This window comes from Oncorhynchus masou, chromosome 23 (genome assembly GCF_036934945.1).
Source record: "Oncorhynchus masou masou isolate Uvic2021 chromosome 23, UVic_Omas_1.1, whole genome shotgun sequence".
Lineage (NCBI taxonomy): Eukaryota > Metazoa > Chordata > Actinopteri > Salmoniformes > Salmonidae > Oncorhynchus > Oncorhynchus masou.
In genome coordinates, this window is record NC_088234.1 from 13,458,464 (window position 1) to 13,477,807 (window position 19,344).

The window sequence follows — 19,344 nt, forward strand, 5'->3', positions numbered from 1 at the left end:
GCTGGTACCTCAACATCAAGTGAGGCATCAACAACAACTTCTGAATCAACCACATCTGCTGAAGAATCGACAGCGACCTCAGCTGGTTTAACAAGTGCAACTGTGGAAGCTACGTTTTCAACATTGGGAGTGACCATGACACCAGAATCAACCAAAGACACAATGGAAACAACTACAGCTATGTCCTCAAGTGTAACAGATTCTTCAACCAGTATCTCGCCGGAAACAAGTCCCTCACAACCTTCTACGATTACCAGTGAGCCTGCCACTACAAATGAACTAACTTCAGCAGTCACGGGCGGGCAAATATCTTCCACTACCGTTGGACTCTCATCTACTCAGAGATCTGAAAGTACAACTGCAGAGCCAACTGACTCCACAACTGCAGCGGGAACGACCCTTGAAGATCACACAACAACGTTAGAAATGTCAACAATTCCAGCTGAAACAACTACCATTGTTACACAAGAACCATCAGCGAGCTCAGAGACTGTGACAAGCCCATCTCCCACAATCACTTCTGGTCACACAACAGTGCCCTCTGACATTACAAGTGAGTCTCTAACTAGCACTGCTGGTACCTCAACATCAAGTGAGGCATCAACAACAACTTCTGAATCAACAACATCTGCTGAAGAATTGACAGCGACCTCAGCTGGTTTAACAAGTGCAACTGTGGAAGCTACGTTTTCAACATTGGGAGTGACCATGACACCAGAATCAACCAAAGACACAATGGAAACAACTACAGCTATGTCCTCAAGTGTAACAGATTCTTCAACCAGTATCTCGCCGGAAACAAGTCCCTCACAACCTTCTACGATTACCAGTGAGCCTGCCACTACAAATGAACTAACTTCAGCAGTCACGGGCGGGCAAATATCTTCCACTACCGTTGGACTCTCATCTACTCAGAGATCTGAAAGTACAACTGCAGAGCCAACTGACTCCACAACTGCAGCGGGAACGACCCTTGAAGATCACACAACAACGTTAGAAATGTCAACAATTCCAGCTGAAACAACTACCATTGTTACACAAGGACCATCAGCAAGCTCAGAGACTGTGACAAGCCCATCTCCCACAATAACTTCCGGTCACACAACAGTGCCCTCTGACGTTACAAGTGAGTCTCTAACTAGCACTGCTGGTACCTCAACATCAAGTGAGGCATCAACAACAAATTCTGAAGCAAACACATCTGCTGAAGAATCGACAGCGACCTCAGCTGGTTTAACAAGTGCAACTGTGGAAGCTACATTTTCAACATTGGGAGTGACCATGACACCAGAATCAACCAAAGACACAATGGAAACAACTACAGCTATGTCCTCAAGTGTAACAGATTCTTCAACCAGTATCTCGCCGGAAACAAGTCCCTCACAACCTTCTACGATTACAAGTGAAGCTGCCACTACAAATGAACTAACTTCAGCAGTCACGGACGGGCAAAAATCTTCCACTACCGTTGGACTCTCATCTACTCAGGGAACTGAAAGTACAACAGCAGAGCAGACTGACTCCACAACTGCAGCGGGAACGACCCTTGAAGTTCACACAACTTTAGAAATGTCAACAATTCCAGCTGAAACAACGACCATTGTTACACAAGAACCATCAGCGAGCTCAGAGACTGTGACAAGCCCATCTCCCACAATCACTTCTGGTCACACAACAGTGCCCTCTGACGTTACAAGTGAGTCTCTAACTAGCACTGCTGGTACCTCAACATCAAGTGAGGCATCAACAACAAATTCTGAAGCAAACACATCTGCTGAAGAATCGACAGCGACCTCAGCTGGTTTAACAAATGCAACTGTGGAAGCTATATTTTCAACATTGGGAGTGACCATGACACCAGAATCAACCAAAGACACAATGGAAACAACTACAGCTATGTCCTCAAGTGTAACAGATTCTTCAACCAGTATCTCACCGGAAACAAGTCCCTCACAACCTTCTACGATTACCAGTGAGCCTGCCACTACAAATGAACTAACTTCAGCAGTCACGGACGGGCAAAAATCTTCCACTACCGTTGGACTCTCATCTACTCAGGGAACTGAAAGTACAACTGCAGAGCAGACTGACTCCACAACTGCAGCGGGAACGACCCTTGAAGTTCACACAACTTTAGAAATGTCAACAATTCCAGCTGAAACAACGACCATTGTTACACAAGAACCATCAGTGAGCTCAGAGACTGTGACAAGCCCATCTCCCACAATCACTTCTGGTCACACAACAGTGCCCTCTGACATTACAATTGAGTCTCTAACTAGCACTGCTGGTACCTCAACATCAAGTGAGGCATCAACAACAACTTCTGAATCAACCACATCTGCTGAAGAATCGACAGCGACCTCAGCTGGTTTAACAAGTGCAACTGTGGAAGCTACGTTTTCAACATTGGGAGTGACCATGACACCAGAATCAACCAAAGACACAATGGAAACAACTACAGCTATGTCCTCAAGTGTAACAGATTCTTCAACCAGTATCTCGCCGGAAACAAGTCCCTCACAACCTTCTACGATTACCAGTGAGCCTGCCACTACAAATGAACTAACTTCAGCAGTCACGGGCGGGCAAATATCTTCCACTACCGTTGGACTCTCATCTACTCAGAGATCTGAAAGTACAACTGCAGAGCCAACTGACTCCACAACTGCAGCGGGAACGACCCTTGAAGATCATACAACAACGTTAGAAATGTCAACAATTCCAGCTGAAACAACTACCATTGTTACACAAGAACCATCAGCGAGCTCAGAGACTGTGACAAGCCCATCTCCCACAATCACTTCTGGTCACACAACAGTGCCCTCTGACATTACAATTGAGTCTCTAACTAGCACTGCTGGTACCTCAACATCAAGTGAGGCATCAACAACAACTTCTGAATCAACCACATCTGCTGAAGAATCGACAGCGACCTCAGCTGGTTTAACAAGTGCAACTGTGGAAGCTACGTTTTCAACATTGGGAGTGACCATGACACCAGAATCAACCAAAGACACAATGGAAACAACTACAGCTATGTCCTCAAGTGTAACAGATTCTTCAACCAGTATCTCGCCGGAAACAAGTCCCTCACAACCTTCTACGATTACCAGTGAGCCTGCCACTACAAATGAACTAACTTCAGCAGTCACGGGCGGGCAAATATCTTCCACTACCGTTGGACTCTCATCTACTCAGAGATCTGAAAGTACAACTGCAGAGCCAACTGACTCCACAACTGCAGCGGGAACGACCCTTGAAGATCACACAACAACGTTAGAAATGTCAACAATTCCAGCTGAAACAACTACCATTGTTACACAAGAACCATCAGCGAGCTCAGAGACTGTGACAAGCCCATCTCCCACAATCACTTCTGGTCACACAACAGTGCCCTCTGACATTACAATTGAGTCTCTAACTAGCACTGCTGGTACCTCAACATCAAGTGAGGCATCAACAACAACTTCTGAATCAACCACATCTGCTGAAGAATTGACAGCGACCTCAGCTGGTTTAACAAGTGCAACTGTGGAAGCTACGTTTTCAACATTGGGAGTGACCATGACACCAGAATCAACCAAAGACACAATGGAAACAACTACAGCTATGTCCTCAAGTGTAACAGATTCTTCAACCAGTATCTCGCCGGAAACAAGTCCCTCACAACCTTCTACGATTACCAGTGAGCCTGCCACTACAAATGAACTAACTTCAGCAGTCACGGGCGGGCAAATATCTTCCACTACCGTTGGACTCTCATCTACTCAGAGATCTGAAAGTACAACTGCAGAGCCAACTGACTCCACAACTGCAGCGGGAACGACCCTTGAAGATCACACAACAACGTTAGAAATGTCAACAATTCCAGCTGAAACAACTACCATTGTTACACAAGGACCATCAGCAAGCTCAGAGACTGTGACAAACCCATCTCCCACAATAACTTCCGGTCACACAACAGTGCCCTCTGACGTTACAAGTGAGTCTCTAACTAGCACTGCTGGTACCTCAACATCAAGTGAGGCATCAACAACAAATTCTGAAGCAAACACATCTGCTGAAGAATCGACAGCGACCTCAGCTGGTTTAACAAGTGCAACTGTGGAAGCTACATTTTCAACATTGGGAGTGACCATGACACCAGAATCAACCAAAGACACAATGGAAACAACTACAGCTATGTCCTCAAGTGTAACAGATTCTTCAACCAGTATCTCGCCGGAAACAAGTCCCTCACAACCTTCTACGATTACCAGTGAGCCTGCCACTACAAATGAACTAACTTCAGCAGTCACGGACGGGCAAAAATCTTCCACTACCGTTGGACTCTCATCTACTCAGGGAACTGAAAGTACAACAGCAGAGCAGACTGACTCCACAACTGCAGCGGGAACGACCCTTGAAGTTCACACAACTTTAGAAATGTCAACAATTCCAGCTGAAACAACGACCATTGTTACACAAGAACCATCAGCGAGCTCAGAGACTGTGACAAGCCCATCTCCCACAATCACTTCTGGTCACACAACAGTGCCCTCTGACATTACAATTGAGTCTCTAACTAGCACTGCTGGTACCTCAACATCAAGTGAGGCATCAACAACAACTTCTGAATCAACCACATCTGCTGAAGAATCGACAGCGACCTCAGCTGGTTTAACAAGTGCAACTGTGGAAGCTACGTTTTCAACATTGGGAGTGACCATGACACCAGAATCAACCAAAGACACAATGGAAACAACTACAGCTATGTCCTCAAGTGTAACAGATTCTTCAACCAGTATCTCGCCGGAAACAAGTCCCTCACAACCTTCTACGATTACCAGTGAGCCTGCCACTACAAATGAACTAACTTCAGCAGTCACGGGCGGGCAAATATCTTCCACTACCGTTGGACTCTCATCTACTCAGAGATCTGAAAGTACAACTGCAGAGCCAACTGACTCCACAACTGCAGCGGGAACGACCCTTGAAGATCACACAACAACATTAGAAATGTCAACAATTCCAGCTGAAACAACTACCATTGTTACACAAGAACCATCAGCGAGCTCAGAGACTGTGACAAGCCCATCTCCCACAATCACTTCTGGTCACACAACAGTGCCCTCTGACATTACAAGTGAGTCTCTAACTAGCACTGCTGGTACCTCAACATCAAGTGAGGCATCAACAACAACTTCTGAATCAACAACATCTGCTGAAGAATCGACAGCGACCTCAGCTGGTTTAACAAGTGCAACTGTGGAAGCTACGTTTTCAACATTGGGAGTGACCATGACACCAGAATCAACCAAAGACACAATGGAAACAACTACAGCTATGTCCTCAAGTGTAACAGATTCTTCAACCAGTATCTCACCGGAAACAAGTCCCTCACAACCTTCTACGATTACCAGTGAGCCTGCCACTACAAATGAACTAACTTCAGCAGTCACGGACGGGCAAAAATCTTCCACTACCGTTGGACTCTCATCTACTCAGGGAACTGAAAGTACAACTGCAGAGCAGACTGACTCCACAACTGCAGCGGGAACGACCCTTGAAGTTCACACAACTTTAGAAATGTCAACAATTCCAGCTGAAACAACGACCATTGTTACACAAGAACCATCAGCGAGCTCAGAGACTGTGACAAGCCCATCTCCCACAATCACTTCTGGTCACACAACAGTGCCCTCTGACATTACAATTGAGTCTCTAACTAGCACTGCTGGTACCTCAACATCAAGTGAGGCATCAACAACAACTTCTGAATCAACCACATCTGCTGAAGAATCGACAGCGACCTCAGCTGGTTTAACAAGTGCAACTGTGGAAGCTACGTTTTCAACATTGGGAGTGACCATGACACCAGAATCAACCAAAGACACAATGGAAACAACTACAGCTATGTCCTCAAGTGTAACAGATTCTTCAACCAGTATCTCGCCGGAAACAAGTCCCTCACAACCTTCTACGATTACCAGTGAGCCTGCCACTACAAATGAACTAACTTCAGCAGTCACGGGCGGGCAAATATCTTCCACTACCGTTGGACTCTCATCTACTCAGAGATCTGAAAGTACAACTGCAGAGCCAACTGACTCCACAACTGCAGCGGGAACGACCCTTGAAGATCACACAACAACGTTAGAAATGTCAACAATTCCAGCTGAAACAACTACCATTGTTACACAAGAACCATCAGCGAGCTCAGAGACTGTGACAAGCCCATCTCCCACAATCACTTCTGGTCACACAACAGTGCCCTCTGACATTACAATTGAGTCTCTAACTAGCACTGCTGGTACCTCAACATCAAGTGAGGCATCAACAACAACTTCTGAATCAACCACATCTGCTGAAGAATCGACAGCGACCTCAGCTGGTTTAACAAGTGCAACTGTGGAAGCTACGTTTTCAACATTGGGAGTGACCATGACACCAGAATCAACCAAAGACACAATGGAAACAACTACAGCTATGTCCTCAAGTGTAACAGATTCTTCAACCAGTATCTCGCCGGAAACAAGTCCCTCACAACCTTCTACGATTACCAGTGAGCCTGCCACTACAAATGAACTAACTTCAGCAGTCACGGGCGGGCAAATATCTTCCACTACCGTTGGACTCTCATCTACTCAGAGATCTGAAAGTACAACTGCAGAGCCAACTGACTCCACAACTGCAGCGGGAACGACCCTTGAAGATCATACAACAACGTTAGAAATGTCAACAATTCCAGCTGAAACAACTACCATTGTTACACAAGAACCATCAGCGAGCTCAGAGACTGTGACAAGCCCATCTCCCACAATCACTTCTGGTCACACAACAGTGCCCTCTGACATTACAAGTGAGTCTCTAACTAGCACTGCTGGTACCTCAACATCAAGTGAGGCATCAACAACAACTTCTGAATCAACCACATCTGCTGAAGAATCGACAGCGACCTCAGCTGGTTTAACAAGTGCAACTGTGGAAGCTACGTTTTCAACATTGGGAGTGACCATGACACCAGAATCAACCAAAGACACAATGGAAACAACTACAGCTATGTCCTCAAGTGTAACAGATTCTTCAACCAGTATCTCGCCGGAAACAAGTCCCTCACAACCTTCTACGATTACCAGTGAGCCTGCCACTACAAATGAACTAACTTCAGCAGTCACAGACGGGCAAAAATCTTCCACTACCGTTGGACTCTCATCTACTCAGAGATCTGAAAGTACAACTGCAGAGCCAACTGACTCCACAACTGCAGCGGGAACGACCCTTGAAGATCACACAACAACGTTAGAAATGTCAACAATTCCAGCTGAAACAACTACCATTGTTACACAAGAACCATCAGCGAGCTCAGAGACTGTGACAAGCCCATCTCCCACAATCACTTCTGGTCACACAACAGTGCCCTCTGACATTACAAGTGAGTCTCTAACTAGCACTGCTGGTACCTCAACATCAAGTGAGGCATCAACAACAACTTCTGAATCAACAACATCTGCTGAAGAATTGACAGCGACCTCAGCTGGTTTAACAAGTGCAACTGTGGAAGCTACGTTTTCAACATTGGGAGTGACCATGACACCAGAATCAACCAAAGACACAATGGAAACAACTACAGCTATGTCCTCAAGTGTAACAGATTCTTCAACCAGTATCTCGCCGGAAACAAGTCCCTCACAACCTTCTACGATTACCAGTGAGCCTGCCACTACAAATGAACTAACTTCAGCAGTCACGGACGGGCAAATATCTTCCACTACCGTTGGACTCTCATCTACTCAGAGATCTGAAAGTACAACTGCAGAGCCAACTGACTCCACAACTGCAGCGGGAACGACCCTTGAAGATCACACAACAACGTTAGAAATGTCAACAATTCCAGCTGAAACAACTACCATTGTTACACAAGGACCATCAGCAAGCTCAGAGACTGTGACAAGCCCATCTCCCACAATAACTTCTGGTCACACAACAGTGCCCTCTGACGTTACAAGTGAGTCTCTAACTAGCACTGCTGGTACCTCAACATCAAGTGAGGCATCAACAACAAATTCTGAAGCAAACACATCTGCTGAAGAATCGACAGCGACCTCAGCTGGTTTAACAAGTGCAACTGTGGAAGCTACATTTTCAACATTGGGAGTGACCATGACACCAGAATCAACCAAAGACACAATGGAAACAACTACAGCTATGTCCTCAAGTGTAACAGATTCTTCAACCAGTATCTCACCGGAAACAAGTCCCTCACAACCTTCTACGATTACCAGTGAGCCTGCCACTACAAATGAACTAACTTCAGCAGTCACGGACGGGCAAAAATCTTCCACTACCGTTGGACTCTCATCTACTCAGGGAACTGAAAGTACAACTGCAGAGCAGACTGACTCCACAACTGCAGCGGGAACGACCCTTGAAGTTCACACAACTTTAGAAATGTCAACAATTCCAGCTGAAACAACGACCATTGTTACACAAGAACCATCAGCGAGCTCAGAGACTGTGACAAGCCCATCTCCCACAATCACTTCTGGTCACACAACAGTGCCCTCTGACATTACAATTGAGTCTCTAACTAGCACTGCTGGTACCTCAACATCAAGTGAGGCATCAACAACAACTTCTGAATCAACCACATCTGCTGAAGAATCGACAGCGACCTCAGCTGGTTTAACAAGTGCAACTGTGGAAGCTACGTTTTCAACATTGGGAGTGACCATGACACCAGAATCAACCAAAGACACAATGGAAACAACTACAGCTATGTCCTCAAGTGTAACAGATTCTTCAACCAGTATCTCGCCGGAAACAAGTCCCTCACAACCTTCTACGATTACCAGTGAGCCTGCCACTACAAATGAACTAACTTCAGCAGTCACGGGCGGGCAAATATCTTCCACTACCGTTGGACTCTCATCTACTCAGAGATCTGAAAGTACAACTGCAGAGCCAACTGACTCCACAACTGCAGCGGGAACGACCCTTGAAGATCACACAACAACGTTAGAAATGTCAACAATTCCAGCTGAAACAACTACCATTGTTACACAAGGACCATCAGCAAGCTCAGAGACTGTGACAAGCCCATCTCCCACAATAACTTCTGGTCACACAACAGTGCCCTCTGACGTTACAAGTGAGTCTCTAACTAGCACTGCTGGTACCTCAACATCAAGTGAGGCATCAACAACAAATTCTGAAGCAAACACATCTGCTGAAGAATCGACAGCGACCTCAGCTGGTTTAACAAGTGCAACTGTGGAAGCTACATTTTCAACATTGGGAGTGACCATGACACCAGAATCAACCAAAGACACAATGGAAACAACTACAGCTATGTCCTCAAGTGTAACAGATTCTTCAACCAGTATCTCACCGGAAACAAGTCCCTCACAACCTTCTACGATTACCAGTGAGCCTGCCACTACAAATGAACTAACTTCAGCAGTCACGGACGGGCAAAAATCTTCCACTACCGTTGGACTCTCATCTACTCAGGGAACTGAAAGTACAACAGCAGAGCAGACTGACTCCACAACTGCAGCGGGAACGACCCTTGAAGTTCACACAACTTTAGAAATGTCAACAATTCCAGCTGAAACAACGACCATTGTTACACAAGAACCATCAGCGAGCTCAGAGACTGTGACAAGCCCATCTCCCACAATCACTTCTGGTCACACAACAGTGCCCTCTGACATTACAATTGAGTCTCTAACTAGCACTGCTGGTACCTCAACATCAAGTGAGGCATCAACAACAACTTCTGAATCAACCACATCTGCTGAAGAATCGACAGCGACCTCAGCTGGTTTAACAAGTGCAACTGTGGAAGCTACGTTTTCAACATTGGGAGTGACCATGACACCAGAATCAACCAAAGACACAATGGAAACAACTACAGCTATGTCCTCAAGTGTAACAGATTCTTCAACCAGTATCTCGCCGGAAACAAGTCCCTCACAACCTTCTACGATTACCAGTGAGCCTGCCACTACAAATGAACTAACTTCAGCAGTCACGGACGGGCAAATATCTTCCACTACCGTTGGACTCTCATCTACTCAGAGATCTGAAAGTACAACTGCAGAGCCAACTGACTCCACAACTGCAGCGGGAACGACCCTTGAAGATCACACAACAACATTAGAAATGTCAACAATTCCAGCTGAAACAACTACCATTGTTACACAAGAACCATCAGCGAGCTCAGAGACTGTGACAAGCCCATCTCCCACAATCACTTCTGGTCACACAACAGTGCCCTCTGACATTACAAGTGAGTCTCTAACTAGCACTGCTGGTACCTCAACATCAAGTGAGGCATCAACAACAACTTCTGAATCAACAACATCTGCTGAAGAATCGACAGCGACCTCAGCTGGTTTAACAAGTGCAACTGTGGAAGCTACGTTTTCAACATTGGGAGTGACCATGACACCAGAATCAACCAAAGACACAATGGAAACAACTACAGCTATGTCCTCAAGTGTAACAGATTCTTCAACCAGTATCTCACCGGAAACAAGTCCCTCACAACCTTCTACGATTACCAGTGAGCCTGCCACTACAAATGAACTAACTTCAGCAGTCACAGACGGGCAAAAATCTTCCACTACCGTTGGACTCTCATCTACTCAGGGAACTGAAAGTACAACTGCAGAGCAGACTGACTCCACAACTGCAGCGGGAACGACCCTTGAAGTTCACACAACTTTAGAAATGTCAACAATTCCAGCTGAAACAATGACCATTGTTACACAAGAACCATCAGCGAGCTCAGAGACTGTGACAAGCCCATCTCCCACAATCACTTCTGGTCACACAACAGTGCCCTCTGACATTACAAGTGAGTCTCTAACTAGCACTGCTGGTACCTCAACATCAAGTGAGGCATCAACAACAAATTCTGAAGCAAACACATCTGCTGAAGAATCGACAGCGACCTCAGCTGGTTTAACAAATGCAACTGTGGAAGCTACATTTTCAACATTGGGAGTGACCATGACACCAGAATCAACCAAAGACACAATGGAAACAACTACAGCTATGTCCTCAAGTGTAACAGATTCTTCAACCAGTATCTCACCGGAAACAAGTCCCTCACAACCTTCTACGATTACCAGTGAGCCTGCCACTACAAATGAACTAACTTCAGCAGTCACGGACGGGCAAAAATCTTCCACTACCGTTGGACTCTCATCTACTCAGGGAACTGAAAGTACAACTGCAGAGCAGACTGACTCCACAACTGCAGCGGGAACGACCCTTGAAGATCACACAACACCGTTAGAAATGTCAACAATTCCAGCTGAAACAACTACCATTGTTACACAAGAACCATCAGCGAGCTCAGAGACTGTGACAAGCCCATCTCCCACAATCACTTCTGGTCACACAACAGTGCCCTCTGACGTTACAAGTGAGTCTCTAACTAGCACTGCTGGTACCTCAACATCAAGTGAGGCATCAACAACAACTTCTGAAGTAAACACATCTGCTGAAGAATCGACAGCGACCTCAGCTGGTTTAACAAGTGCAACTGTGGAAGCTACGTTTTCAACATTGGGAGTGACCATGACACCAGAATCAACCAAAGACACAATGGAAACAACTACAGCTTTGTCCTCAAGTGTAACAGAAACTTCAACCAGTACGTCGCCGGAAACAAGTCCCTCACAACCTTCTACGATTACCAGTGAGCCTGCCACTACAAATGAACAAACTTCAGCAGTCACGGACGGGCAAATATCTTCCACTATCGTTGGACTCTCAACTACCCAGGGATCTGAAAGTACAACTGCAGAGCCAACTGACTCCACAACTGCAGCGGGAACGACCCTTGAAGTTCACACAACGTTAGAAATGTCAACAATTCCAGCTGAAACAACAACCATTGTTACACAAGAACCATCAGCGAGCTCAGAGACTGTGACAAGCCCATCTCCCACAATCAGTTCGGGTCACACAACAGTGCCCTCTGACGTTACAAGTGAGTCTCTAACTAGCACTGCTGGTACCTCAACATCAAGTGAGGCATCAACAACAACTTCTGAAGCAAACACATCTGCTGAAGAATCGACAGCGACCTCAGCTGGTTTAACAAGTGCAACTGTGGAAGCTACGTTTTCAACATTGGGAGTGACCATGACACCAGAATCAACCAAAGACACAATGGAAACAACTACAGCTATGTCCTCAAGTGTAACAGAAACTTCAACCAGTACGTCGCCGGAAACAAGTCCCTCACAACCTTCTACGATTACCAGTGAGCCTGCCACTACAAATGAACAAATTTCAGCAGTCACGGACGGGCAAATATCTTCCACTACCATTGGACTCTCAACTACCCAGGGATCTGAAAGTACAACTGTAGAGCCAACTGACTCCACAACTGCAGCGGGAACGACCCTTGAAGTTCACACAACGTTAGAAATGTCAACAATTCCAGCTGAAACAACGACCATTGTTACACAAGGACCATCAGCAAGCTCAGAGACTGTGACAAGCCCATCTCCCACAATAACTTCTGGTCACACAACAGTGCCCTCTGACGTTACAAGTGAGTCTCTAACTAGCACTGCTGGTACCTCAACATCAAGTGAGGCATCAACAACAACTTCTGAAGCAAACACATCTGCTGAAGAATCGACAGCGACCTCAGCTGGTTTAACAAGTGCAACTGTGGAAGCTACGTTTTCAACATTGGGAGTGACCATGACACCAGAATCAACCAAAGACACAATGGAAACAACTACAGCTATGTCCTCAAGTGTAACAGAAACTTCAACCAGTACGTCGCCGGAAACAAGTCCCTCACAACCATCTACGATTACCAGTGAGCCTGCCACTACAAATGAACTAACTTCAGCAGTCACGGACGGGCAAAAATCTTCCACTACCATTGGACTCTCATCTACTCAGGGAACTGAAAGTACAACTGCAGAGCAGACTGACTCCACAACTGCAGCGGGAACGACCCTTGAAGTTCACACAACTTTAGAAATGTCAACAATTCCAGCTGAAACAACGACCATTGTTACACAAGAACCATCAGCGAGCTCAGAGACTGTGACAAGCCCATCTCCCACAATCACTTCTGGTCACACAACAGTGCCCTCTGACGTTACAAGTGAGTCTCTAACTAGCACTGCTGGTACCTCAACATCAAGTGAGGCATCAACAACAACTTCTGAAGCAAACACATCTGCTGAAGAATCGACAGCGACCTCAGCTGGTTTAACAAGTGCAACTGTGGAAGCTACGTTTTCAACATTGGGAGTGACCATGACACCAGAATCAACCAAAGACACAATGGAAACAACTACAGCTATGTCCTCAAGTGTAACAGATTCTTCAACCAGTATCTCGCCGGAAACAAGTCCCTCACAACCTTCTACGATTACCAGTGAGCCTGCCACTACAAATGAACTAACTTCAGCAGTCACGGACGGGCAAAAATCTTCCACTACCGTTGGACTCTCATCTACTCAGGGAACTGAAAGTACAACTGCAGAGCAGACTGACTCCACAACTGCAGCGGGAACGACCCTTGAAGTTCACACAACTTTAGAAATGTCAACAATTCCAGCTGAAACAACGACCATTGTTACACAAGAACCATCAGCGAGCTCAGAGACTGTGACAAGCCCATCTCCCACAATCACTTCTGGTCACACAACAGTGCCCTCTGACGTTACAAGTGAGTCTCTAACTAGCACTGCTGGTACCTCAACATCAAGTGAGGCATCAACAACAACTTCTGAATCAACCACATCTGCTGAAGGATCGACAGCGACCTCAGCTGGTTTAACAATTGCAACTGTGGAAGCTACGTTTTCAACATTGGGAGTGACCATGACACCAGAATCAACCAAAGACACAATGGAAACAACTACAGCTATGTCCTCAAGTGTAACAGATTCTTCAACCAGTATCTCGCCGGAAACAAGTCCTTCACAACCTTCTACGATTACCAGTGTGCCTGCCACTACAAATGAACTAACTTCAGCAGTCACGGACGGGCAAAAATCTTCCACTACCGTTGGACTCTCATCCACTCAGGGAACTGAAAGTACAACTGCAGAGCAGACTGACTCCACAACTGCAGCGGGAACGACCCTTGAAGTTCACACAACTTTAGAAATGTCAACAATTCCAGCTGAAACAACGACCATTGTTACACAAGAACCATCAGCGAGCTCAGAGACTGTGACAAGCCCATCTCCCACAATCACTTCTGGTCACACAACAGTGCCCTCTGACGTTACAAGTGAGTCTCTAACTAGCACTGCTGGTACCTCAACATCAAGTGAGGCATCAACAACAACTTCTGAAGTAAACACATCTGCTGAAGAATCGACAGCGACCTCAGCTGGTTTAACAAGTGCAACTGTGGAAGCTACGTTTTCAACATTGGGAGTGACCATGACACCAGAATCAACCAAAGACACAATGGAAACAACTACAGCTATGTCCTCAAGTGTAACAGATTCTTCAACCAGTATCTCGCCGGAAACAAGTCCCTCACAACCTTCTACGATTACCAGTGAGCCTGCCACTACAAATGAACTAACTTCAGCAGTCACGGACGGGCAAATATCTTCCACTACCGTTGGACTCTCAACTACCCAGGGATCTGAAAGTACAACTGCAGAGCCGACTGACTCCACAACTGCAGCGGGAACGACCCTTGAAGTTCACACAACGTTAGAAATGTCAACAATTCCAGCTGAAACAACAACCATTGTTACACAAGAACCATCAGCGAGCTCAGAGACTGTGACAAGCCCATCTCCCACAATCACTTCTGGTCACACAACAGTGCCCTCTGACATTACAAGTGAGTCTCTAACTAGCACTGCTGGTACCTCAACATCAAGTGAGGCATCAACAACAACTTCTGAATCAACCACATCTGCTGAAGGATCGACAGCGACCTCAGCTGGTTTAACAATTGCAACTGTGGAAGCTACGTTTTCAACATTGGGAGTGACCATGACACCAGAATCAACCAAAGACACAATGGAAACAACTACAGCTATGTCCTCAAGTGTAACAGATTCTTCAACCAGTATCTCGCCGGAAACAAGTCCCTCACAACCTTCTACGATTACCAGTGTGCCTGCCACTACAAATGAACTAACTTCAGCAGTCACGGACGGGCAAAAATCTTCCACTACCGTTGGACTCTCATCTACTCAGGGAACTGAAAGTACAACTGCAGAGCAGACTGACTCCACAACTGCAGCGGGAACGACCCTTGAAGGTCACACAACTTTAGAAATGTCAACAATTCCAGCTGAAACAACGACCATTGTTACACAAGAACCATCAGCGAGCTCAGAGACTGTGACAAGCCCATCTCCCACAATCACTTCTGGTCACACAACAGTGCCCTCTGACGTTACAAGTGAGTCTCTAACTAGCACTGCTGGTACCTCAACATCAAGTGAGGCATCAACAACAACTTCTGAAGCAAACACATCTGCTGAAGAATCGACAGCGACCTCAGCTGGTTTAACAAGTGCAACTGTGGAAGCTACGTTTTCAACATTGGGAGTGACCATGACACCAGAATCAACCAAAGACACAATGGAAACAACTACAGCTATGTCCTCAAGTGTAACAGAAACTTCAACCAGTACGTCGCCGGAAACAAGTCCCTCACAACCATCTACGATTACCAGTGAGCCTGCCACTACAAATGAACAAACTTCAGCAGTCACGGACGGGCAAATATCTTCCACTACCGTTGGACTCTCAACTACCCAGGGATCTGAAAGTACAACTGCAGAGTCAACTGACTCCACAACTGCAGCGGGAACGACCCTTGAAGTTCACACAACGTTAGAAATGTCAACAAATCCAGCTGAAACAACGACCATTGTTACACAAGAACCATCAGCGAGCTCAGAGACTGTGACAAGCCCATCTCCCACAATCACTTCTGGTCACACAACAGTGCCCTCTGACGTTACAAGTGAGTCTCTAACTAGCACTGCTGGTACCTCAACATCAAGTGAGGCATCAACAACAACTTCTGAAGTAAACACATCTGCTGAAGAATCGACAGCGACCTCAGCTGGTTTAACAAGTGCAACTGTGGAAGCTACGTTTTCAACATTGGGAGTGACCATGACACCAGAATCAACCAAAGACACAATGGAAACAACTACAGCTTTGTCCTCAAGTGTAACAGAAACTTCAACCAGTACGTCGCCGGAAACAAGTCCCTCACAACCTTCTACGATTACCAGTGAGCCTGCCACTACAAATGAACAAACTTCAGCAGTCACGGACGGGCAAATATCTTCCACTATCGTTGGACTCTCAACTACCCAGGGATCTGAAAGTACAACTGCAGAGCCAACTGACTCCACAACTGCAGTGGGAACGACCCTTGAATTTCAAACAACGTTAGAAATGTCAACAATTCCAGCTGAAACAACGACCATTGTTACACAAGAACCATCAGCGAGCTCAGAGACTGTGACAAGCCCATCTCCCACAATCACTTCTGGTCACACAACAGTGCCCTCTGACGTTACAAGTGAGTCTCTAACTAGCACTGCTGGTACCTCAACATCAAGTGAGGCATCAACAACAACTTCTGAAGCAAACACATCTGCTGAAGAATCGACAGCGACCTCAGCTGGTTTAACAAGTGCAACTGTGGAAGCTACGTTTTCAACATTGGGAGTGACCATGACACCAGAATCAACCAAAGACACAATGGAAACAACTACAGCTATGTCCTCAAGTGTAACAGAAACTTCAACCAGTACGTCGCCGGAAACAAGTCCCTCACAACCTTCTACGATTACCAGTGAGCCTGCCACTACAAATGAACTAACTTCAGCAGTCACGGACGGGCAAAAATCTTCCACTACCGTTGGACTCTCATCTACTCAGGGAACTGAAAGTACAACTGCAGAGCAGACTGACTCCACAACTGCAGCGGGAACGACCCTTGAAGTTCACACAACTTTAGAAATGTCAACAATTCCAGCTGAAACAACGACCATTGTTACACAAGAACCATCAGCGAGCTCAGAGACTGTGACAAGCCCATCTCCCACAATCACTTCTGGTCACACAACAGTGCCCTCTGACGTTACAAGTGAGTCTCTAACTAGCACTGCTGGTACCTCAACATCAAGTGAGGCATCAACAACAACTTCTGAAGCAAACACATCTGCTGAAGAATCGACAGCGACCTCAGCTGGTTTAACAAGTGCAACTGTGGAAGCTACATTTTCAACATTGGGAGTGACCATGACACCAGAATCAACCAAAGACACAATGGAAACAGCTACAGCTTTGTCCTCAAGTGTAACAGAAACTTCAACCAGTACGTCGCCGGAAACAAGTCCCTCACAACCTTCTACGATTACCAGTGAGCCTGCCACTACAAATGAACAAACTTCAGCAGTCACGGACGGGCAATTATCTTCCACTACCGTTGGACTCTCAACTACCCAGGGATCTGAAAGTACAACTGCAGAGCCAACTGACTCCACAACTGCAGCGGGAACGACCCTTGAAGTTCACACAACGTTAGAAATGTCAACAATTCCAGCTGAAACAACAACCATTGTTACACAAGAACCATCAGCGAGCTCAGAGACTGTGACAAGTCCATCTCCCACAATCACTTCTGGTCACACAACAGTGCCCTCTGACATTACAAGTGAGTCTCTAACTAGCACTGCTGGTACCTCAACATCAAGTGAGGCATCAACAACAACTTCTGAAGCAAACACATCTGCTGAAGAATCGACAGCGACCTCAGCTGGTTTAACAAGTGCAACTGTGGAAGCTACGTTTTCAACATTGGGAGTGACCATGACACCAGAATCAACCAAAGACACAATGGAAACAACTACAGCTATGTCCTCAAGTGTAACAGAAACTTCAACCAGTACGTCGCCGGAAACAAGTCCCTCACAACCTTCTACGATTACCAGTGAGCCTGCCACTACAAATGAACAAATTTCAGCAGTCACGGACGGGCAAATATCTTCCACTACCGTTGGACTCTCAACTACCCAGGGATCTGAAAGTACAACTGCAGAGCCAACTGACTCCACAACTGCAGCGGGAACGACCCTTGAAGTTCACACAACGTTAGAAATGTCAACAATTCCAGCTGAAACAACGACCATTGTTACACAAGGACCATCAGCAAGCTCAGAGACTGTGACAAGCCCATCTCCCACAATAACTTCTGGTCACACAACAGTGCCCTCTGACGTTACAAGTGAGTCTCTAACTAGCACTGCTGGTACCTCAACATCAAGTGAGGCATCAACAACAACTTCTGAAGCAAACACATCTGCTGAAGAATCGACAGCGACCTCAGCTGGTTTAACAAGTGCAACTGTGGAAGCTACGTATTCAACATTGGGAGTGACCATGACACCAGAATCAACCAAAGACACAATGGAAACAACTACAGCTATGTCCTCAAGTGTAACAGATTCTTCAACCAGTATCTCGCCGGAAACAAGTCCCTCACAACCTTCTACGATTACCAGTGAGCCTGCCACTACAAATGAACTAACTTCAGCAGTCACGGACGGGCAAAAATCTTCCACTACCGTTGGACTCTCATCTACTCAGGGAACTGAAAGTACAACTGCAGAGCAGACTGACTCCACAACTGCAGCGGGAACGACCCTTGAAGTTCACACAACTTTAGAAATGTCAACAATTCCAGCTGAAACAACGACCATTGTTACACAAGAACCATCAGCGAGCTCAGAGACTGTGACAAGCCCATCTCCCACAATCACTTCTGGTCACACAACAGTGCCCTCTGACGTTACAAGTGAGTCTCTAACTAGCACTGCTGGTACCTCAACATCAAGTGAGGCATCAACAACAACTTCTGAAGCAAACACATCTGCTGAAGAATCGACAGCGACCTCAGCTGGTTTAACAAGTTCAACTGTGGAAGCTACGTTTTCAACATTGGGAGTGACCATGACACCAGAATCAACCAAAGACACAATGGAAACAACTACAGCTATGTCCTCAAGTGTAACAGATTCTTCAACCAGTATCTCGCCGGAAACAAGTCCCTCACAACCTTCTACGATTACCAGTGAGCCTGCCACTACAAATGAACTAACTTCAGCAGTCACGGACTGGCAAATATCTTCCACTACCATTGGACTCTCAACTACCCAGGGATCTGAAAGTACAACTGTAGAGCCAACTGACTCCACAACTGCAGCGGGAACGACCCTTGAAGTTCACACAACGTTAGAAATGTCAACAATTCAAGCTGAAACAACGACCATTGTTACACAAGGACCATCAGCAAGCTCAGAGACTGTGACA